The following is a 25,688-nucleotide window of genomic DNA, read 5'->3' on the forward strand; positions in this document are numbered from 1 at the left end:
CTGTGCGTCCCACGAAAATAGAGGTAATCGAGTTTGCCTTAAAATAATTATGAAACTAAAAAAAATATCCAAGCGACCTAAAAGTATTAAATTTATACATTCAAGCTGCATTACTTCAGAATTAAAATCGTCTGAACTATTATATCTGTTGTTGCAAGTATAAGTATGTAGTCAGATGACATAAAACGTAGAACACGTGATCTAGCCGACCGGTTGATATAAGCAGCTTGTACCGGGGAAATACAAAAAATTGTAATAAAAACAAAGTTCTTAAAAAGTATTAATTTGTTTTTAATTAAGAAGAGTAAGCTTATTTATTAGAAGACACTTCTAATAATTCTGTAAATATCATTAAGTAAACGCTAACGCGAGCTGCAAATATGTTTTCTAAATAAACTACGTACTAAGGACAACCGATAAATATATTATGCGGACACATAACAAAACTATTTTCCTTGAAAATAAAGAAGGTAACACTTTCTAACAAATTTGGTTTTTATTACCGTTACTAAAATTTATATTTTCAGGGACTCAAAAATACGCTTTCTTTAATATAATAGAAAAATTTATGCCCGTGAATATTTTATTTTTAAACGGTCTTTGCTATCCTTTTTTTTCAGGCGACGAGGAAAAAATTTACCTAATAATTAATATTTAGGAGCTGGAATATATAAATTCAGTATTATTATTAAATTTTTAACTCTGTAAATTTCATAGCAGTATGATTTGCTCGTACACTCTGGAGCTGAAAAGAAAACCGATCCGAAGAAAGTAAGCGGTCTACGATCAACTCAAGAATAATTCTCAATCTTTATATTAATGCGAGCTACATTATGTAGAAATATCACTTTAATGCACGTCACGAAAGATAAAACTAGTCTTGAAAGAGTAACAAGTTTGAAGAACTGGACAAAAAAAGATTTATATGGTATTACATTTTTTTTTCTACGTTACTATTGTATTGCGAAATTTTTATTTTATTTTTATAAAACACGTAGGAATTAAAAAAAAAAACTGTTTCTTTATTCCGAACTGTCCAAAACGTAGTGTAATATATTTAGGATGGGTGTGTGTATGTATGTTTGTTTCACCGTAGCAGCTCAACGGCTGGACCGATTTAGATGTATGACCCCGCGTTGGAATCCTTACGTTACCGGGAATGTTATAGGCTACATAAATATGTAGGTATACACGTGTAAATAAATTTAAAAAAATAGAAAAAAATATATACTACATACAAAATTTTCACGCTCTTTAATTATTATTTATCAAATATAAATGTTGTTTTTTTTTTGGCTGTCGTGTTTTTTAATTTTTAATATTTATTTCTTATTTCACTTAGCTCGACAGCGCAATTCCAATTTTACATAAAATTATTAAAAAATTATATTAAAATGATACCGTTTAAGAATAGAAGTTAATTAAATTTTATTTAAATATTTAAATACCTACAGTCACTTTAAAACAGCGTCCATTAAAAAATATATAAAACAGTAACGGTACGTAGTTAGTTTCATAATTTCAGTCGATAATAGGGAGGTTTGCGTAGGAAAGAACAATTTCTATTCAAACTGGAGGGATTTATCCGTCTATTAGAAAAGAGTAAAGCTGCTGCACGTAAGAGTAGAATTAAGGAACTCGTCCATGTCTCTACACCTGTTACGTTGTTGTCACTGATGCGACTGTATTCTTTCTTGTAGGACTGGCAGTTGTGGTGATTTTTGTTTCCTTCTATTCGGTTATTAGCTAAAATCTTGACCCTGCTTATGCACTGTACAGTACTATTGAAACAACCGGTTCGGTGAAAAATGTTTGTTTGTGGGCGAAAAACGCTTGGACGTTATCATCGCTTAACCCGATGTAAACGTCTTATTATAAAAGTTAATCGAAATTTATACAGATTACTTATGCGAAACTTCTTTTTTTTTTAATTTAGCCTATAAATTAATTTTATTTTTTGATATAATTTTATTCGAAGAAAAATAAATTATATTTATATATATATATCCATCAGGAAGAAAATCAGATTGAAAAAAGTCTTAACGTCGATTGAAAAAAGCTAAGTTCTAAAAATTAGAAAAAAGTTCAACATCTATAGAAATAAGTAATAATTTTCACTGTATAGTAGCATTTGAGCTCACGGCTGACGTAAGTTTAAACCCGAATCGGTACAGATATACTTCTTTCTTTTTCCTGTTTAGCCTCCGGTGATTACCTTTCAGATAATACTTCAGAGGATGATATGTATGAGTGTAAATGAAGTGTAGTTTTGTACAGTCTCAGTTCGACCGTTCCTGAGAGATATGTGGTTAATTGAAACCCGACCGCCAGAGAACACCGGTATCGAAGATCTAGTATTCAAATCCGTGTAAATATAATTGACTTTACTAGGACTTGAACGCTGTAACTCTCGACTTCCAAATCGGCTGATTTGGGAAGACGCGTTCACCACCAGAACAACCTGATTGGTTGGTACAGATATACTTATTAGAATGTTTTTGTAATATAATGTGACTTTTCGGTGGCACGTTCTGAAAGTTTAAAAGAAAATTGACTGATAGAAGCATAGATAAACGGAGAATGATCACTATAAAATTTCTTATCATCGCACTATCTCACAAATAGACCGGTGGAGCATAATCGCCCTGAAATTGTTGTGGTAACGAAGAAGTAAAGCTCACAACATCGGTCTCCAACATGAAAAGGAATATATCGACTTGGTAAATGAGATCTAGGGTCAGAGTACAGTGAAAATGGTGCCCGTAATTTTCGGTGCGCTAAGTGAAATATCCAACACTCTGCAAGAGTCACTGGAAATCCTAGACGTTCCACCTAACCTCTATCCCACCGCGCACAAGTCCGTAATTTCGGAAACATGTCCGCATCGGTAAGGAAGTATATTTCTACCGATCCGGGTCGCTGAAAGATCTATAGAATCGGGGACTCCTGATATCTGCCGGTCGGGCCATGCGATATTAGATTCAATTCATCGTTAATAACTTCCCAAAAAAAATAGGAGTCAAGACCCCATACCTTGCTTGAGCCGGCTGAGGTCTTTTCCCAGCATTAGAGATACGATAATTTATAATAATAATAAAAATTATTATTTTATTTCTTTTTTTTTGTTTCCATAAATTATACAATATCGGGTTATCGGGTCCCGCTAAATATCTTATCAACATATTCCCGTATTAACATAATTTGAATGCAAGTTTGTCATACAGAACGACATAAAAATTCCCTTGAAAATATATAATTATATCCTCAGATAATAGTTAAAATGTTATCAAATACTTATATAAATAATAATAATATTAAGGTGTGGCGTCAGAAAGTAAAACATAAGTAAAGTAAATAAATAATAATGCATGCGTCTAAATTAGGGTGTTCTTCCGGATTTCATTTTATAATGTAAAAATTACAAAAAAAAACGAATAAATAATACATAGACCGTACATTTTATAATAAAAAAAATACCGATTAAAAAATTCCTGCTATTAAATGTTATTAGCAAAAAATAACAATCTCAATATGTCATTAAAATTATTTATACGCAAGACCTTTTCATTCGGTCGATCATTCTTTTTACAAAAAAATTTTTCATTTGAAAACAATTATTTAATATTATTAAAAAATAAATAATAATAATGATGATATTTATAAAGAAATTACCAGGAAATACCACAGAACTTTATCTACTTTACAAGTACTGTTTAACGATTTCGGTACTCATAACTATTTGATGAAGTAGTAAAGAGTGATTCTCTAAGAAAATCTAATATCCTTTTTAGCCACGAAATATCGAAGGTATATCGGTGACGACCTAAAGAATACTTTAATGTAATGTAATTATTTTGAATCTTTAATTAATATTTATGCGGGCTGAAACAGCATTTTCATTCGCATTCTGAAGTCTCCGATCTCGTTGTAGATGATTATTTATTAAACCGAAATTCGAAATTTAGGCTATTTGCAATTAAGGCAACTGAATTCCGGTTAAAAAAAGCGATCGATAACAGATTAAAATTTACTTTACTTCTTGTCATTTTGATCATTAATAAAATTAAATTCTTCGAGAGAGACCAACGAAAAACTAAAGAAAAGTGAATTTTTTCATACTCGTATAAAACACGGGAAAAAATTCTAAAAATATGCTCTGTTAATTATCTTATAACTGATGTTTACTCATCCGTAATGGCCGTCCCCGATCAGGCCGATTTATGAGCAACGGTTTTACATGTATCGGTCATTCTTTAAGTAATATCTACTTCATTTAGAAACGATTATTTTTGAAAATAAAAAACTCGTGCCGTCGTTTGGCTAAATTTAATATGAAAATTATTTACGAGTAATAATTACAAGCGACTACTTGATCAAGCGTCATTTAAAAGTTAAAAGGTACTCACTCCTGAGGAGAGAAAACCGATCTGTAACGATCGCGTATAAATACAATACAAAACAGTAGACCGAATTGAGGGCGGCTTAAGACGTGCCGACCGAATAGATTCATCAGGAATTAGGCTATTTTACATCACCCGCCGCATAATAATTATCGTTTATCGTTATCGTAACCTCCTCTATGAATCATGAGACCTTGCCGTTGGTGAGGGGGCTTGAATGCTCAGGGATACAGAGTAGCTGGACCGAAGGTGCAACCATATCGGAGAGGTATCTGTTGAGAGCCAGACTAAGGAATGATTCCTGAAAGAGGGCAGCAGCTCTTTCAGTAGTTGTTAGGGGCGTGAGTCAGGACGACTTAAACGGCCGTATCAACATCACTCAGTCCTCTGAGTACTGCGCAGCTGAAAGCAATGGAAAACTACAGCTTTTTTTCCAAGAAAATGTGGCTCTCTGCATTTTCACATAGCAATAATGGAGGCGCCTTCCTTGGTAAAATATTCCGGAGGTAAAATAGTCCCCCGTTCGGATCTTCGGGTGGGGACTACTAAGGAAGGGGTCACCAGAAAATTAAAAAATAACATTCTACGAGTCGGAGCGTGGAATGTTAGAAGCTTGAAAAAGGTTGGAAGGCTAGAAAATTTAAAAAGGGAAATGGGTAGGACAAATGTGGATATAGTAGGAATTAGTGAGGTTCGGTGGGAAGAGGAAGGCGACTTTTGGTCAGGTGATTTTAGAATAATTAACTCAGCTTCAAATAATGGGCAGGCAGGAGTAGGTTTCGTGATGAACAAGAAGATAGGGAGGAGAGTGGAGTATTTCAAAACGCATAGCGATAGAATCATTGTAATAAGGATAAAATCAAAACCTAAACCGACAACGATTGTTAACGTCTATATGCCTACAAGCGCCCATGATGATGATGAGGTAGAGTGTGTATACGAAGAGATTGATGAAGCAATTAAACACGTAAAAGGAGATGAAAATTTAATAATAGTTGGAGATTGGAATGCAAGCATTGGAAAAGGCAAGGAAGGAAATATAGTGGGTGAATACGGGCTGGGCAAAAGGAATGAAAGAGGGGACCAACTTATAGAGTTTTGCACGAAGTATAATTTACTAATTGCCAACACCCAATTTAAAAATCATAATAGAAGAATATACACTTGGAAAAAGCCAGGCGATACTGCAAGGTATTAGATAGATTATATCATGGTTAAGCAAAGATTCAAAGAATTCTATACAGAAGGATTGAGAGGTGAGTGGAGGAAGTGTTAGGAGAAGACCAATTTGGTTTCAGGAAAAGTATAGGGACAAGGGAAGCAATTTTAGGCCTCAGATTAATAGTAGAAGGAAGATTAAAGAAAAACAAACCAACATACTTGGTGTTTATAGACCTAGAAAAGGCATTCGATAACGGAGACTGGAATAAAATGTTCAGCATTTTAAAAAAATTAGGGTTCAAATACAGAGATAGAAGAACAATTGCTAACATGTACAGGAACCAAACAGCAACAATAACAATTGAAGAACATAAGAAAGAAGCCCTAATAAGAAAGGGAGTCCGACAAGGATGTTCCCTATCTCCGTTACTTTTTAATCTTTACATGGAACTAGCAGTTAATGATATTAAAGAACAATTTAGATTCGGAGTAACAGTACAAGGTAAAAAGATAAAAATGCTACGATTTGCTGATGATATAGTAATTCTAGCCGAGAGTAAAAAGGATTTAGAAGAAACAATGAACGGCATAGATGAAGTCCTACGCAAGAACTATCGCATGAAAATAAACAAGAACAAAACAAAAGTAATGAAATGTAGTAGAAATAACAAAGATGGACCGCTGAATGTGAAAATAGGAGGAGAAAAGATTATGGAGGTAGAAGAATTTTGTTATTTGGGAAGTAAAATTACTAAAGATGGACGAAGCAGGAGCGATATAAAATGCCGAATAGCACAAGCTAAACGAGCCTTCAGTAAGAAATATAATTTGTTTACATCAAAAATTAATTTAAATGTCAGGAAAAGATTTTTGAAAGTGTATGTTTGGAGTGTCGCTTTATATGGAAGTGAAACTTGGACGATCGGAGTATCTGAGAAGAAAAGATTAGAAGCTTTTGAAATGCGGTGCTATAGGAGACGGGTGGATAAAAAATCCATCTGAAAAACCCGTCTGAAAAATCAGACGGGTGGATAAAGTGACAAATGAAGAGGTATTGCGGCAAATAGATGAAGAAAGAAGCATTTGGAAAAATATAGTTAAAAGAAGAGACAGACTTATAGGCCACATACTAAGGCATCCTGGAATAGTCGCTTTAATATTGGAAGGACAGGTAGAAGGGAAAAATTGTGTAGACAGGCCACGTTTGGAGTATGTAAAACAAATTGTTGGGGATGTAGGATGTAGAAGGTATACTGAAATGAAACGACTAGCACTAGATAGGGAATCTTGGAGAGCTGCATCAAACCAGTCAAATGACTGAAGACAAAAAAAAAAAAAAGTTATCGTAAATATTTTGTTATGCGGTCTATAAAAACGAAAGTATAGTTTTCGACTCAAAAAGATGCTGATTTTTTTATTAAATATTATTCTTTAATTTTTCAATCATTTGTTATCCGGAATCGGTCGGCATTGAACTAATCTCGATCCGTTCAACTGTTGAAAGACTTACTATAGAATGTAATGCGACTTACTGATTTTTTTTTTTTTTTATGTTTTAAGACCTTGTAATCTCGTTTAAGTTAAACGGAAAGGCGATAATATTCATTATACTGTATGAAATTAAAAAAAATATTTAATGTAATTCGGTCCACTATGACTAAAACTGTTGTATAATAGGAGTTCCTATGTCTCCAGTCGCCAAATAAACCGCTAACCCACTGGGAAGACAGAACTCACGACAATATAATACTTCAAAATGTTTTGTGTTAAAATAACGAATGGAGGTTTTATTAAAATTCCAGTTTTATTGAAAATCATTGCTAGATCCCCGTAAAAAATTTACATTTTACGTAAACGAGTAACTTATATAAATAAAGGGATGATCGTAATCGTTCCCATTAAGATATTGCACGAGTGATGTAAAATAATATTTGATGTGTGAATCTTCACTAATTAACTATTTATTTGAGGCTTTATCCTTTCCATCACATAAAAATGAAAAGTTCTATTTATCTATTCTTTCCTCAGTGTCGTCTTAATTCAGAGAAATATTACGAGATAGCCGCATCTTTGTCCGTTTAAAGTGAATTTGTTGTAAAGCGTATTTTAATTGAAAATTAATTCATATTCTAATAATCTATCGATGATTGTAAAGGTATAACGATCGTTATACCTCTCGTTATAGAGAAAGATCAGACGAATAGAATAACAGTTGAAAATTTAATATTAAATGTTAATGACGTAATTAAAATAAAAAAAGCTGTAATCGATTGGTATTGTTTAATCGGAAAATTAGGGTACCGCTTCTGATTCGACCGTTTTAATAAAATAACGTATTATTTACTATTGTGTAAATTAAACGACAATTTCGTGTAGTTATATCAAAACTGCAGATTATTTAAAGGTAAGAACCGAGTATATTCTGCGATCGTGGAACCCTCCAATTTTTTTAATTTATAGGAAATCGATGAATAAAGCTTTAAATGTAATAAATTTCTTGAGCGTGGTTTCGCTGGTATATTTTAATAAAATAATTAAAGTAATTAATAAGTAATATAGCCATCTTACCGGCAAATAAGTCCTCGAGAGCTTTCGGTTTTTCCAAATCGTCATCAGGAGTTAGAATATTATAATCGAGTCAAAAATTAAAATACTTAAGTCATGACTGCTTGCATGTTAACAATGCACTCGCTTTTAATCATACGTCGAGTATACTGTTAACATGCAAAGTAATGACTGAATACGTATTTTAACTTTTGATTTAAATATGATATTTTAACTCCTGATGACGGTTTGAAAAACCGAAAGATCTCGAGGACTTAACACTTATTTGCCGGTAAGGTGGATATATCACTTATTTATTACTTTTAATTATTCTGTAAATGTAACCTAAAATTAATCGAAGAGCATGTTGTTATAAAGTAATATATTTAATGCGAATGAGATACTAAACCGTTATGAATTTAATAATCGGTTATTAAAGATTAAGTAATACGTTAAACTGTTTCATTCTTCCTTTTACACATTTGCTTGTCTGTATAATACTTATTAAAATTTAAGTAATTACATACCTCGCAAATAAATATAAACTGAACTACGGATATCTCGACGTAAAACCTTTCTCCTAGAGATTGAAGTATAAGATGTTTGAAACGTATGTTACAAACACCATACTATTGTGTGTTTAGTTATCCAAAATGAAAAAAAAAAACGTTCCTGTGAATGAATATTTTAAAAGAATTCGTTTATAGTCCATCTTTTGTATTTCCTTTTTCCTAGTTATTGCGAAATCTGTTGAAATAATTTTGTGCCGGTTTTCGTTTCCTCCAAAAATAGGAAAAAAGTTTATTTTTTGAGTAAATTTTTTTTTAGGAATCGGTTTTATTATATCATTTCATATTATTTTTAATATTACATTTTCTAAAATTATTTCATAAGATTTCCACCGGAACACGATTTTGAAGAATTATTTGAACAATGTCATGTCATTTTTTTCTATTTTAACAATTAAACTCTTACGATTTTAATAATAAAATATCGTATATATAAAGCCGAAAGTTTGTTTGTTTGTATGTCTGTCTGCATGCCTGTTTATTTGTTCTCGCATCATGCGAGAACCAGCCGACCGCTTTCAAATTTGCAGGATATATCCCAGGTTAACCCAGGGAAGGTTTTAAGTCATATATCAAACCCAAGTTCCCTTGGGGGTGATGTTGTCGATTAAACGTATTCAGTAAAGAAGAGAAAAATTAATAGTTAAAAACTAAACTAATTTCTGTCACCGTGGCAAGAGAAATAAGTTATGATGTTTTCCTCTTCAAAGGTCTGTGTACTATAGTTACTACTACTCTGTCTTTTGTAATCGCCTATTTTTCATATTTTCATAAAGCCTGAGCACTTTAATAGTTATAATCAGTATTATTTTCACAACCGTGAGGGTAATGAACACTGCGAGCATCCTGGCTAGACGTAAATGATGAGCAAAGCGAGCCCCGATCGGCTAGTTCTATAAATTAGTATAATGGATTTTTTCTAAGGATTTGTCACCCTTACCTAGGAGTGAACTGAAAAAGATTAAATTAGATGTAAATAATAATCGGTATCTACTCGTACTACATCTTTTACCTGAGATTAAACGTGATTTCTCTGTAAATCGCTTACAATACGTTTTACGTGACATTTCTAAGTTTCATTCAATACTGAGCTAATAATATCCATTTGAGTCTGTCTGTCCGATTGAATACGCATCACGAAAGCTCCAGAATTTATATTAAAATCGGTGGAAGAAGTTTCAGCAGCCATAACTAAAAACGATAACTGGAGTTTCCCATCCTTAATAAAAATTGTTCTTTGACATTTACTCGGTCAAGATTTTGAAGTAAACATTTTTTTTAAATCTTTAAATATATTTCAAACGCCTGTCTGGCGGAAAGGTATTTTATGATTCAATCGAGGATAAATTCCAGTGAAAGTTGCGGATGGATGATAAAAGCAGTAAAATTAATAATAATAATAATAATAAAAATAAAAAAACTATTGTCTATAAAAGTTTTTAAGATAAAACAGGGACTTGGCCGCCTTGTAATAAAACCGGATTTTTTTTTTTTTTTTTTTTTAATTGACACTCCCAGAAATCCTATTCGTAAAACAATTTAGAGCCAAAAATGAAATACAGCTTTATTTGAAACGATTTTTGCTGGACTATTGAAATTTTCAGGGGAACTTCGGTCCCCTCGCAGCAAATTTCACCTGTTTGATAGTTGAAGGTAATTTCGCCGAAGGGAACGCTCAGTAATAAGAATTAAAGTTAATAAAATTTTAAACGGCATTCATAGGAAATCGTTAAAAATTTCAAAGGCGGTTCAATACCCTGGAGCGGAAATAGTTTTTTATGATGTATTTGCTGAGGAAGCATTATATAAAAATATTTCGGAGCATAAGAATTAAAGCGAATAAATATTGAAAAAGCTTTCTTCTTGCAGCAATTTTCGTTATTTCTACGGTTTCTTTCGGAGTAATAAATAAAAATTAATAACCGCTGGAACGTTAGATAAAAGTTTTTCCCCCAAAGACGGTAGAAAAGCTCCGTATTTCGAGCAAAATCTGTTTAAATTTTGTTTCTTTAACGTATCTCCCTCGAAATGCCATCTTAGCCGAAACATCACCTTAAATTATTCAATAATTTAGGATTTCCAAATCATCGTATTTAAAACTACGCTAAAAGTATATATCTACTCGTATCTCTATCTAAGTATATATGTATCTACCTCAAATTTTTATATCGTGAACCTTAAATATTTGTAAAACGTTCCATCTTGAAGCCGACGAAGAATATACAACAGGATTTTCTAATCAGAAAGGTAAGAATTTTTATTTTTTACGAATTATTTTTTAGATTACTCATAAAACTCTTTCACCGGTAATATTTTATATATACATCTTTTTAATTTTACCGCCTTACGACGAATTACACCGATGGTTTTATGTTGCAGGTGGTGTTAGGTCGAAGAAATCAATCGCCCGACCGATCGACAACGGGCGATTTCTTCGCCTATCTTGGCGAAGAAATAAAGAATTTTTATCGTTAACTTCGATACGGCTCGACACGTCAGTGATTTAATCGATTTGTTTTCTCTTTTGTCAGCCCGGCCATCGTGTCCCGAGATTCAACATTATCAACTGGGCGGTATGCGTACCGTCGTCTTGTGGTGCAGCGGATATCGAGGAAGCACTTTCAGAAACCGTTAACCGTCATATCGGCCCAACAGGTCTCCGTATTCGTGTCCAAGTGGCGACGGAAATGCGCCAAGTTAAATCGGATTCCATTATCCCGCCTACTTCAAGTCTGCTCGTACTGTAAGTTGTCAACTGATAATATTAGTATTTATTTACTCGTTTATTAATTCATTCTGTTCCACAAAAAAATCTTATCTTTTTAAGGCAAAAAATAGAAATTAAATAAATAAAAGCGTTTAAGTTCCTTTATTTTTTAGTTTTATTGTAAAACTAAAGTAGAAGATGATAGATTCACGACTAATTTTAAACTAAAGAAACTGCCTTGAAAAACAGAACGAACGGTTTTTAGCTTCAACCACATAGCCGGTCAGGATAAAAAATAAATAAAATAGAGCTTCAAGAAAACAGTCAATTTTAAAATATAAAGGGAGCCCCGTTTTATATTTTAAAATATAAAACTGTCCTTTTTGTACACCAAAGACTACTAACATGTATCGTGTACCGATTGTCATGTAGACCGATTTTGATATTTCTTTCTATTTTTAATGGCTTTTTTTTTGGATAGAACCAACAAGAAGTTCCTGAGACAAAATAGAACTGAAATCGTAAAATAATAGAACCGATATCGTGAAGTTCCTTTATCTAAAAAGTTACTAATATTTTTTTCAACGACTTTTGAAACCTGGCTGCAGGAATCGTAATATTCTACATACAACATACATTAAATTTTCATCAAAATCGAACGGAGCATATTTATTTTTAATTTCTCAAATTTTAGTGGTCAAGTCTACAATATTAAAAAAAACCTATTTTTCATGCGGCAAGGGTTATTTAATTTGTCGGTAATATATATATATATATATATATATATATATATATATATATATATATATATATATATATATATATCACACCTCTGCTGTTAAGTATGAAACTTAATACAAGAGTAAAACTCTAAGGGTCGACATACTTTATTATCAATTAACTTTTATGTTACAATTTTCCTTACATTATCGAAAATTCTCTTAAGAAAACTGCCTTTTTCAAAGGTTTTCTAAAGTTCGAAATTCTGTACAGGTCGAATTTAATAACTGAAATTTGACACGCTTCCCGTTATCCGGTCAAGCTGAAATTTTGCACACAGCTTTGGTTCTGATGACAATATAATAAAGGCATATCGGTCATTGTGAAAATATATTTCTTTGTTTACATACAGATAACAAATCATATGTTTCTGTCACTAAGCGAAACGATTTTGTTACTATAACATCATTTCTCATCCCGTCTTTTGTTATTTAAAAAAAATAGTTTTTCTTCGTGTGAAGATCGTAAAGATTTTCGTGGGAACAAAAAATGAAACCAAAGAATGCAAAACAAAAAGAAACTGCAACACAACGTAAAAGGCGGTTGGAAAAAGCGCGTCAAAAATACCATGAAAAGCGAGCGAATGAAAGTGAAAAGGCGAAGCGGGAGAGAGTTGACGAATGTCGCGAACGCTTCAATGAAGAAACGCTTGAACAACGTGAAGCGTACTTGCATTCGATGCGTAATCGCATTTCAAAAATAAGAGCTGAAGGAACACCAGAAGCTCGTGATATTTGATTGTAACATCCGATAGCTGCAAATGGTTTTCTCGAAGTTAGACGTTTTGAAGCCATTAGAAATGATTTCATGTTTGACAGAGCGTTCTCCATTACATGTAATGAAGATTCTCTATATGGAAATCTAAAGAATTCAATCTATCAAGGCAATTCACAACCGATGACACTGCGCAAAGCATTAATTACGCTATTCACCGGTCTACGCTATTAATAGCCTAATCAAAATCACTTGGGAGTCATTTACTATGATAAGTACTACTTCACAGATTCGCATTCACGTGGTGCGAAGGGCGGTTTGTCCTTCGCACCACTAGCTGCGGTTTGCAGCTAGTGGAAGAGCATGCGTAATTGAATGCGATACAATCCAAGAACTTGAGCGCATTAGCAGAAGAGTTACAGGATCGAAGAATGTACAACACACAATCGGTTACGTAGATGAACATGCGAAGGTTAACATGTATAATTCATCATCGCATCAGATTAATCCGGTGCAAGGAAATATAGAAGCACAATCGATACCTATACGCACATCAGTCACGGCTGAGATAGCTTGCGATCAGCCAAATGTTGAGGACGAATATGAAGTATCTGATAATGCTTATGAAACACGGCGTAAAACAACTGATAATATTATTAATGAAGCACACGAATTGAAAGCTGAAGATTTTGCACGGTTTTATCTCTTTCCATATGGCATCGATGGACTGAAGCAAGTGAGACCAGTAAAAATCACTCCATCGGATTATTTTCGATTTAGAATTCTGGGTAGTGATACACGATTGTCTGTTCTACGCCTTATCGAGGTTTGATCAAAGCAACCTTCTCTGCTTGCGGAAAGAAAGTTGAACGACAAAATCTTATAACCTATAAAAAGGAAAGGACCAAATAGATAAAATAAAATAATTTCAAACCTAAACACAACCGCTAAATAAAGGATTTCCTATCTAAGGAAATAGATTAACCTATTCCAAACTCCAATAAATTTAAGTTCATTTCCTCAATACTTAACCTACTTGAATATTCCGATATATGAACAACCTGAACATCGGCTACACATTTATAGCGACTATTCACATTATGCGAACTTAAAGAGAACATGAGACGGCAGGGGATAATACTTTCATCAACGTGTTAAATGCCTTGAGAGCTGGAGAAATGAGGACTGGGCAAATGTATGAAACGGACTTTCTATCGATCCGTATAGACTTTGATAGAGATGACCTACACAAAATTGAACCAAAGTCTATACAATTCCCTGCCACTCGATGATATGGAATAGCTGAACGAAGAATTCTGCCGATAATTTTATTATGGGCATCAACAGTGGACAAGATGCAAGAATGTACGGTGGATTATGCAGTGTGTACTTGGGATCAAATCTCTTCGAGGCAGGTCAAGCATACACCGCCTTAAGTCGGGTTCACTCGCTTGATGGTTTAAGATTGAAGAACTTGAAAACACAAAGCTTACTGGATAATGACATAACTATGAACTTAAATTCTACTATTACACAATATATTGCACCTCTCTACACAACAATCCTGATCTGTTCCAATTTTTAGAAGTAACATCTTTGTTGATGCTGTTACGTTAAAAAAGGTAATATTTAAAACCGTATTAAAAAAAATATAGTGTCATCATATATAATTACCAGTTTATGTGTCTGAATAAGAAGAAGACATTTAAGTCATGAGAAAGTCGAAACTTGACATAATGCTGCTGCCACCAAAATTAAAAAAAATTTGAGGTTTTCCATTTAATACCACAAAGTAAGATATACCCAAAACACAACATTCATTTCTTACTCAAAACAATTCAAGAGTATAAGACCAGTACAATTACATACAATTTGAAGGTATACTTTTACTTCTCTAAATCAAATAGTGAACAGTTTAAAAAAAAATTACTGCACTGCACACGCAAAAGCAGAGATCTATAAAACAATTTAGTTTACCAATAACAGAAATAGTTCAGTGACTTAGAAATAAAATAATTTGTTGGTAAAAGCAAATATTTTAATGTATGCAACAACTACCTAGAAATTGTGTTCATTTATTTTGAAAAAATATTAACACATACAAAACATTTTTACTTCATACAATTTAAAATCATAAGTTTTGTTTATTTTTTTAAACTGCCTCCAGCCAAATTAAAATACTCATCACAAATTATCACATAACTTTTGAACTATCATCGTAAAATTGTTTTACCTGTAATCTTATCTACCCTTTAATAATGCAAGGTGGATCAGGTTGTGGAGGGAGTCCGGAGCTTTAAGCCGGTTAACGGCCAAGCTCTGGGTGAACTCCAGAAGTCAATCAATAGGGTGGAGGAGAAGGTTAAGAAACCTATCTCCTTCGCCGCAGTAACGGCCGCGCCTGCGCCTGGGCGGGTAGGTCCGCCGCCGCCAGCTCAGGCTCCGGCTACTAAAATTAAAAGGGCCACTGTTAAGGTGGTCCCGATCAAGCCTGATCAGGGGGCTTCGTCAGCGATGACGGAGCTAACCCTCAAGAAGATCCTGGACCCGCGGAAAGAAAGGTTCCAAATTTCCCGGGTCACTAAAACAAGGGATCATGGAGTGATCCTGGAGGTCGTAAATGGGCAGCAGGCTAATCAACTGCTGGAGGCCACAGTTCTGGCAAAGAACGGACTGAAGGCTCAGCTACTGGCCGAGCGTAGACCGCAGATATTGGTCTACGATATGCCGAGGGCAACAAGGGTGGAGGAGCCCGAAATCCTTAAGGCGATCCACAGCCAAAATCCATCATTGGATATGGCTGTCGAGGACTTCCTTAGGGAAACCAAAGTTGTCCGGCAGTTGGGGAGAAAGGACTCCCGGAGTAGTCACTGGGTACTCGAGACCTCGCCTAAGATCCGGCAGGTCTTAGTGGCCGGTGGTAGGCTGTTTTTTGGGTGGACTGCCTGTAGGGTGGTCGACCATGTTGAGGTAGCCCGTTGCTTTAAGTGTCAGGGCTATGGACACACCTCTCTCCGCTGCAGATCGCAGAAGGAGATGTGTGGCCACTGTGCCGCTTCGGGGCACAGGGCAGCCAGCTGCCCACACAGATCGTCGCCGGCTAAGTGTGCCGCCTGTGCCCAGGTGAAAGGCAGTGATGCTGGACACCGGGTCGGGAGTAGGCAGTGTAGGGCGTACGAGATGGCACGGGCTAGAGCTGTAAAGAACACAGCCTATGGCGACGCCTGAACGGCAGGAAACCCTAGGGGACGGCCTCCACCCATTCGAACGCTTGCGCCTGGGGCAGATTAATCTGCACCATTCCCGGGCGGCCACGAGTGAGGCCATGAGGCTCCTTGAGGAGTACGACCTCGAGGTCCTCTTGGTCCAGGAGCCGTACGCGGTCGCGGACAGGGTGGTCGGCTTCCACGGGGTGAAAGTTATTCATTCTCGTGGGGGACGGCCGCTCTCTGCGATCGTGGTGGGCTCAGACGCTCTGGGTGTGTTCTGGATGCCCCAGTGGTCTGATGAGCGATTCACCGTGGTGCGAATCACGAGGGGTACGCTCGATGTCGTACTTGTGTCGGGATACTTCCAGCTTGGATGGAGTATCGATGACTTGCTGGCGAAGTTGGGCGGGATTCTGGACAGTCTCCCGGGCACCAGAGTGTTGGTTGCCCTGGATGCTAACGCCAAGTCTACCGCCTGGGGTTCTCCACTCACAGACCCCAGAGGCGCTGGTCTCGAACAGTTCGCAGAAGCCAGGAACCTCTACCTCATTAATGATGCGGAGCAGCCACCAACTTTCTCTAGCGAACTGGGAGAGAGTTATATAGACGTCACTTTGGTGACGGGTGACTTGCTTCGGAGGGTAGGTAGTTGGACTGTCTGGCCCGAGGCCAGTGTGAGCGATCATAGGCTTATAACCTATGATATTGCTTACGGAGGCGGTCTAAAGGCAACAAATCCAGGTCGCTATAACCTAAGGGGCCTGGATCAGCGCAGGCTGAGGCGGGTATGCGATGCTGCATTGCAGGGATTGCAGTGGAGCATGGAGTCCAGGGAGGAGGTGGAATTGATGGCGGAGCTAATCGGCCGGGCCATCAAGACTGGCTGCGACGAGGTCCTACGGCGGCCTAGGCCAATGGACGGACCCGTCACAAGCAGCCAGTCCGCTGATCTGAGCGTGCCTGGAGCCGTCATGACCCCATTTTCCGGGGGGTCCTGTGGAAGGCAGACGGAGGGCCGGCAAGAAATGGTGGTCCTCTGACCTTAGCGTGCTGCGCGCAAGAGTGAGGTCCGCTCGGGCTAGATACCAGCGTTGCCCCCTAACGGGGAACACTGTCAACGACGTGCGCGCTGAGCGTCTGCGGACCTTCCGGCGTGCCCGTAATAAATATGTTCACGCCATCAAGGAAGCCAAACTCAAGTTTTGGAAGGACTCCATGCGGGAATTGCAACGCGATCCCTGGCAGCTCGCAAAGTCTTGTTACAAGCCGAAGCCATTGCACGTGTTGTCCAGTGTTCGGTGCGGGTTAGGTGGTCGTGACCACACTTTAACATCCGTGGCGACCTACCGGGCGTTCCTGGATACTCTGTTTCCAGATGCTCCGGAGGGTGAAGCGGAAATCGGCGTCAGGGCGGGTGAAACACCATTCCCTGGCGTTCGGACCGTGGAACCCGATGATATAGACCGAGTGGTTTCTCGAATGGCATTAAAGAAGGCACCGGGGATTGACCAACTTGACCCGGATATTTTCCATCATTTATTGCCTGTCATAAGGGAGCCTCTCGGCAGGCTGTTCACAGGATGCCTAAGCTGGGGCTGCTTTCCGGGTTGCTGGAAGGTGGCTTTGGTAAGGGTGATCCTGAAACCTGGTAAGGATCCTGGTGAGGTCGGCAGTTATCGACCCATCAGCCTCTTGCCGGTTTTCGGCAAGTTGCTGGAAAGGCTGGTTGTGGAACGGCTCAAGGAAAGCATCGATATGAGCCGTATTCTAAATCGAGGCCAATACGGCTTCATGAAAGGGGTTGGCACCGAGGATTGCATCCTAAATGCTCTTGCCGAGGTGGAAAGCGCCGACTGCAAATATGTTTTGGCTATTTTTATTGATATAGAGGCAGCATTTCCTTCCTTGTGTTGGAGTTCTGTCCTCTATGCTTTGGAACGCCGCAATGTTCCCGAAGCCACACAGGCCGTGGTAAGAGACTATTTGTCTAACCGAACGGCTCTGTTTAAAGATGCGCACCTAGTTGTGGAAAAATCCGTCACCAGGGGAAGCCCGCAGGGTTCCGTTCTCGGTCCCCTGCTGTGGAACCTGGTGTTTGACGGATTTCTGGGATTGACTTTCCCAGAAGGAGTCACGGCCCAGGCTTTCGCCGATGACTGTCTCCTTTTAGTTCGTGGAGATTCACGACCACAGCTAGAAAGCAGAGCGCAGGCGGCTTTGTCAACCGCCGAAGGCTGGATGGACATTCAAAATTTAAAAATTTCTGTGCCCAAGACGAAGTTTATGCTTCTAAAGGGCGCAGACAAATTATCATGCAGTCGAAACCCCCACATTAAATATAAAGGCTGTGTAATCAGCCGAGTAAGGGTTCATAAGTACCTAGGTGTTTTGTTTGATGATAAGTTGCTGTTTAGTAACCATATTAAGCAAGTTGCGGCGGACGCCGTCTCTGTGATGCACAAACTTAGACGAGTTGCTCGGAAAGACTACGGGCTGTCGGGCCGCCAAATGTACTTGGTGTACCGAGGCGTCTTCGAGAGCATGATCGCATACGCGGCGCCGGTTTGGGCACACAGGTTGGAAAGGAATAGAGCACTACTTCAAAATTTAAGGAGTGCCCAGCGCAGAGCCATGATTGTATGCACTGGTGTATTTAAAACAACCTCCTACGAGGCTACTACTGTATTGGGAAAGGCTCTCCCAATCGATTTAGTGGTGAAAATTCGGGCAATCATGTGGAAGTTGCGTAGAGGTCGGGAGGCCGAGGCATTTGGGATGCGGTTTCGGTCCGGGCCAGAACCGGATCGGAACGGTGATCACAATGCACCGGAGCAAAATTTCGTCCAGTTGCCCATCTCCCGTCTGCGGAAAAGGCTTCAAAGCCTCGCGATGGAGGCATGGCAGCTTGAATGGCACACCACGACTAAGGGTAGATCCTTGTATAATTTTATACAGGATTTGGGGGGATGGTATGCCTCGAGTTCTTTCTTAAGGGCGTCGGGTGCCCAGGTGCTCACCAACCATGTGAATCTGAACCAATATCTGTTTTGGTTTCGCCTGGTGGCTGATGAGTTGTGTGTCTGCGGGGAGGTCCAGTCAAATGTACATATGATGTACGACTGCCCGGCCCTTGGGGGGGGCCAGAGACCGTGCCACCCTGGAACTTAGAGGTCAGGGGGAAACCTGGCCGCTCACAAGCGGCGAGGCAGTGTGGCGAGAGCCGCACTGTCGGACCGTGTGGGAGTTCCTCGATGAGGTTGCTATGTTCAACCGTCATCGGTAAATTTAAGGGATTAAATGTAAATGCATTTAGACTCCTAAAGCTTTGCTGCTGGAAACCTATTACCTTGGTAAGAGGGCTGGCCACCAGCCAAATCAGCTCCAAGCGCTGTTAAATGGTGGACAGGTACTAGCTGGCATACAGCGACCGAGGCGTGGCAGCCAAAATTGCTGTCTTTCATTTATTGACTCGTATAGTTTTAAATTGTTACAAGGGGTGCGCCTCCCCGATCTAGTTTTATGTTTGACAAGTGAGCGATTGGGACACTTCAGCGGGTGCTGTATGGCGCCCTGCTTGATTCGCTCACGCATGTTAGGTAGCTCATTAGGAGCTTTTAGGATTTGGGTCGCTAAACCGTTATGAGGCACAGTAGCCGTTCTTGGCACGGAACATTTGGTCTATGCTCTAGGGCGACCGAATGGGGTGGTGGTGGGAGAAATGCCAGTTAACCAAATTACCCTTTAATAATGAATTCCAAGTGCTCATCCTCATAATCATCAAAGCACTGGTTACAAGACGCTTCTTAATCTTTTAAGAGTTCGTAATCACTAAATAATAAATCACAGCTTTATGAAGGATGATCAAATAATTCAAACTTGAATTATTATACCAAAGTTCAAGTTTATCTGGCAGTAACTAAGCGTGCACTTTTATGGAAGAAAACGATACCATAGTTCAATGTGGTGTTATGCTTGTTTTGAATCGCCCTATCTTTTTTTTTATGCTTGTTTTGAATCGCCCTATCTTTTTTTTTGTATATATCTCATAGCACAATTCCAAACTATGTACACACCCAAGAATCAACCGTTCCCCTCTTAGTCTTAAATTGCCATAATTTGTCCCTCCTTTATTGCTATAATTTTTCTGTCTGAGAAGTTTATTAAAAGCTTCTTTGATATTTTTGGTGAAAGAGAATAAAAAATTATCCAGGAAAGCATCACCTTAGTGTTGTAATCCTAAAGAAAGGACAATAACAATCTTTTCCACTGTCTTTATATCACACAAGAATCTTAGATCCCACCAGTCACAAAACACTCAACGGTCTAACATTACTGAGGTGGAACTTTATGAATTGATCAAGAATTCTAAAGAAATCAATCAGAAAATTCAATATTTAAAAATAAATATATCAAGCTAATAGAAATAAATATGCAAAAATTAAAAAAAGCTATCAATGCGATAAAATCAGATTTATTTTCCTAAGTTTAAAAAAAAGAGAAATAAATACTGTCTCATTAAGCTTGGCAATAATGAGCAGGTCCAGAATGGCTCAAAGACTGAGGTAAATTACTCTTTATTACTGGAATAAGAAAGCTCATAGAAACATACAAGAGTTTACATATAGCCAGCAATTATGTTGAAAGTAGTGTTATTTGGAAATTGCAGTGTAGTTTGAAAGTTTTAGTGTAATAGTGTTTCTCATTGAATAAATAATCATTTTTCTACAGTCATTTGTTACTTAAATTTTTTAGCAACCTCGTAGATTTGATGAATGAAATAAATTAAAGTAAATACTAATTGTAATTCTTTAGGACATTAATAGAAATTGTAAACTTTGCAATATACAATAGAAATTGTACATTTATAGAAATTGAAAACTTCTGTTATGGCATTTGTTTATATAACATAAAGAATACAGCAGCAGTCTGATGAATGGTAATTCATAGTAACTCCTAGAATTTTTACAACACAGTACTTGTTTATCTTCTTAAAGGGAACAGAAACGGAAGATGAGAAAGATGACAATCCATTCCTTCCCTTTCTGATGGTTTTTTTTTAATTTTGATAAAACTGATTATGCTCTCAAAATGAAAAGATAAATAATTTCTGCACACGTAACTAGTAGAAATTACTTATCCCTTACATTGTTAAATAACTACATTAAAAATAAGCCTATCCCATAAGCCTTGTTATATATGTAATTTTTTTCCTGTTTAGCCTCCGGGAATCACTGTCAGGTATTACTTCAGAGGATGATATGTACGAGTGTAAGTGAAGTGTAGTCTTGTAAAGTCTCAGATCGACCATTTCTGAGACGGGTGGTTAATTGAAACCCAACCGCCAAAGAACACCGGTATCCGTGACCTAGTATTCATATCCGTATAAAAGTAATTGCCTTTACTAGGACTTTAACATTGGAACTCTCGACTTCGAAGTCAGCTGATTAGCAAAGACACGTTCACCACTAGACCAACCTGGTGGGTTGTTATATATGTAATTAACTAAATAAACTCACAGAGAAGATCATAAGATCAACTTAAAAGTCACGCATTAAATTGTTAAACACTAAACAAAAGTAATAATTAATTAGATATAACACTTCAAAAAACTATTCAAATAACAAAAAAATAAATATATTAAAAGAATATAAAAATACTATGTTTTAAACACAACACATGATCATGATCAAAGAAAAAAAAGAAAAAAAACAACTTTGAGATTTACCAGTAACATTGATAGCAAAAGAATAATTTTAACAAAGATGTAATTAAAAAGAATACTTATTACAAAGTAGTTATAATACTTATACTAAATAAATAATGTAGAATCATAAAATTGTAAAAAAATGTTATTAACATCTGTTTCTAGTTACAGCCCAATTACTTATTTTGACAAACCTTGTACAGCTATTTACTAAAAACACTACAATCGTTAAAAACATTACTTAAAAATTATTAAAATAACAAAATACCAGTTAAAAATGAATGCACTACAAAAACAAAAACAAATTCAAAATGTATGTTACGAAAAAAAATTAAAAAGAATAAAGACATTAAGCTCATTTTACAAACAACACATATGAAAAAAGCCAAGATGAAAATAGATAAAGTTTTAAAATTAGTTCATATGAAAATTAAGTCAATATCACAACAATGACATATCCCAAGATATAAAAAAAAACTCATACTACCTCCTAGCTGATAATAATTACCTATATAAATAAAAGTAGCGTTATAATTAGATTATCCAAAGAAATTGTTAAAAACTAGTTTAATTATAAAATTACAACATTTATATATAAATTTACTAATTTAATGTCCACATCTGGTAACAAAATAATCTATTTTGACACCCTAGTATAGTTTCACACCAAACAGTAGAGTCGATTAAAAAATTAAAAAAACAGTTTTAAGATTTTAGATTTGTTTTAAGTAAAATAAGACTAAATTAAGTTTTTTTAATATAATTACAATAAATATTTTTGTATTTTAAATGTTTAAAGTAATTAAGTTAGGGCCAACATTTTTATTGATCTTTTAAATCCACAAAAACAATCATTATCTAACCGATAAAACAATAAATATATATATACATACAGAAATTTATTTAACAGATAATACGGATAAATGAAGAATTTCAGCGATTACACATTTTTTTTTTTTAAATTGAATTATATTTATACAAATGTATAATTTCAACAAGTTAGTAAAACGATACAAAAATCTAAATAAAAATGATAGTTATAAAATAACCCTATTACAAAAACTTGAGAATAAATGGTTTAATATGTGAATGCACTCTGGTGGATGTTGTAGAATATATAGTTTAAAAACAGTTGGTGGTAAAAGGGACAGATGTCATATGTTAATTTATAACATAAAAATAAATGAAAATTATGGAAGAATTAAGAAGGCAAAGGGAAGAGAATTATTTAGAGATGCCACATGAAGAAATCACATAGTAAAATCACATGAATACCTATGATAAAAATCACACGCTACTTCAAAAATATATAAAATAAAATATCGTTTTTTTAATTGTGCAACAGAAATTAAAATAAAATTTCAAAATAAGCGTGTTAGATAAGGTAACCACTACCACCGGCATTTAACGACCATAAGATTTAAAACTTTCATACTAAAATGGAAATACCACAAAAGCAAACAGTTTATTCTAATCGACACCATCACAGAATGTGTATAATTACCTTAGAAAATAAAAGGGGCTGACAGAAAATGAAACACTGATAACAAAAGAAACCACTAAAAAATCAGTGAAATTCTATTACATACATAAAAGGTGAAAAAAAAAACAACAAAATATGATATTTACCTGCAATAACTGTACAATAACATTCATAAAGAAGAGACATAGCTGATGTACTGAAATTAAAAAAAAACACAAAAAATTAAATCTTAAATGCAAGAACAGAATCAATGCTTATAAAATAATTATTAATAAAGAAACATGAAACTCAAGGTGAAATCAAGTAATTCCAAAACTAATTCTATAAAAAAAAAGACTTGCAGCATATCAGCACGAGTACATACACGTGGTTCTTTTATAACAATTGCAATACACAGATTTTATAACCACCGGCTTGATCGATCATATCAGTAATTTCATTGTGGACACTAAAGTAGAAGAGAGGTAATATTAATTTTGCTTTAACACTATTGAAATCCTTGATGAAGATCTACGAAAGGACTAAGCAGGCTTATAGCAATGAAGCAGATAAGGTGTTTCAATAAGCAATCAGGTATCAACAAGATGAAAGCATCATTTGAAACAGCACAGGAACTCATTTCTGTTTTAAACATGCATCACCATCTGCCAATCTTAGCAGGTTCAGTTGTCCAGAGATCCTGAGTTAGGGCAACTGACTGTCCAAAAATCCTGACGACTTTGAACAATTTCAGTTGAAATTCTAAATTTGTCAAAATCATGTGGAGGTCATATCTAATACTGAGAAATGGATTTACGGTTACAATCCAGAGACTAAGCAGTTGTTTCACAGTAGAACAGTCAATTCCAAGTTAAAAAAAGTGAGAATGTAACAGGGATGAAAAAAGGAGAACTTCTTTGTTTTATTTTTATTTTTCAATATATACAACTGCTGCTCCATGAATTTATCTCCAATGTCAAACTGATAATGCTGTCTTCTACCATAACATTCTAAGAAGACTAACATTTGACAAATGTAACCTTAACTATAAAGTAAAGGAGATTGGGTACATCATTATGACAATTTTCTTATACACGAAGCTTACAAAACACTTCAGTTTTTTTACCACAACATGATTATAGCCTCCATATCCCTCATACTCATTGGTTTCTTGTCCTAAAACCTCTTTCTTTCTCATTTTCATGGTGAAACTTATACTGCAAGATAACCATTCTTGTACACCATATCTAGTAGCAGTAACAAACCAGAAGAACGGTATACAACTTCAAAGGGAAAAGATATTACTACCAAATTAAAGTGGGATTTTTTTCTATAATAGACTTAGTGTTGGAATTAGTTGATCGCTTTATATTACTAAAAAAAACCAAATTGAAAAAACTACATCTTGAAATATTTTATGAAAATTCAGCAAATATAAAGAATTTTTAACTATACATCTTTTTTAGTAAAATTAAAAATCTCCCTCTACATTTATTGAATTTTCATCAATATTTAAAAATATTATCTTCTTTCAGTATTATACTTTAATAAATGTGCTAGTCTAAAAAAATGGATTGTTCTATTAAATATTACTTTTTTTAAAAGATGACATATCTAAAGTAGACACCTGCATAGTGAAAAATCATACTGTAAAAAGAAATTATATAAAAAAGTGTTAATATCATTCTCATAACAAACCAATCAAAAATTAAATTTACTATATATAAAAATATTATATGTCCAACTTCACTAATAAACCTACTTGTATAAGAACTAATGAAATCCTCTAAAAGAATTATAACAAATAAAAACAATCAATCAAAGTGAAGAATTAAGCTATTAAAAATTGTATGATAAATTTGATACGATAACAAACAAAAATTATTATTTTTCACTAAATTTTAATTAATAAAAAAAATGAAAGATTAAATAAAAAGTAATATTTTAAAGAAAAAATGAAACGGAAGCAAAGTTTTAGTATCGGCACACCAAGCAGCCTAATGCAAAAAAAAAAGTTATGAATTTATATTTTTTTTTTTTTAAAGAAAGTAAATAAATATCAGTTTGTTAGATTCACAATATTAAAAAATACAAAATAATAAACCTCTTTATTTATTTTTAAAACTTACTGAACCTCAAACTAAACTGTTTTTAAGTGCTGTGAATTATATAGAGTTTATAACAGAAATTTTATTTATTCATAAAAATTATTTATTTTTTTATAAAAACATGATTACACGTTATATAGAACACAGATGTATTATTATTACAAATAATACATGTGATATAATAATAATACATGTGATAAACCACAGATAATAAAAAACTGCTCAGACAGTGAAAATTGTTAAAAGATTAGAGCAGTATCACAAAATACAACAACAACAATAATAATAATAATAAGCAAAAAATAATAATAAAGTGTCTGATTATATTAA

At 35.4% G+C, this 25,688-nt stretch overlaps 1 long non-coding RNA gene across 1 annotated transcript in view; it reads right to left on the reverse strand.

Annotated features, from left to right (window-relative positions):
* The window catches only part of LOC142331548 (uncharacterized), a 44,764-nt gene that overhangs the window by 17,795 nt on the left and 1,281 nt on the right, over nt 1-25,688 (reverse strand). The window contains exon 2 of the long non-coding RNA XR_012758037.1: nt 23,418-23,467. This is a non-coding gene — a long non-coding RNA (uncharacterized LOC142331548). The remainder of the gene's footprint in view (nt 1-23,417; nt 23,468-25,688) is intronic.

The sequence above is a fragment of the Lycorma delicatula genome, chromosome 10 (assembly GCF_047948215.1).
Source record: "Lycorma delicatula isolate Av1 chromosome 10, ASM4794821v1, whole genome shotgun sequence".
In the NCBI taxonomy this organism is placed as follows: domain Eukaryota; kingdom Metazoa; phylum Arthropoda; class Insecta; order Hemiptera; family Fulgoridae; genus Lycorma; species Lycorma delicatula.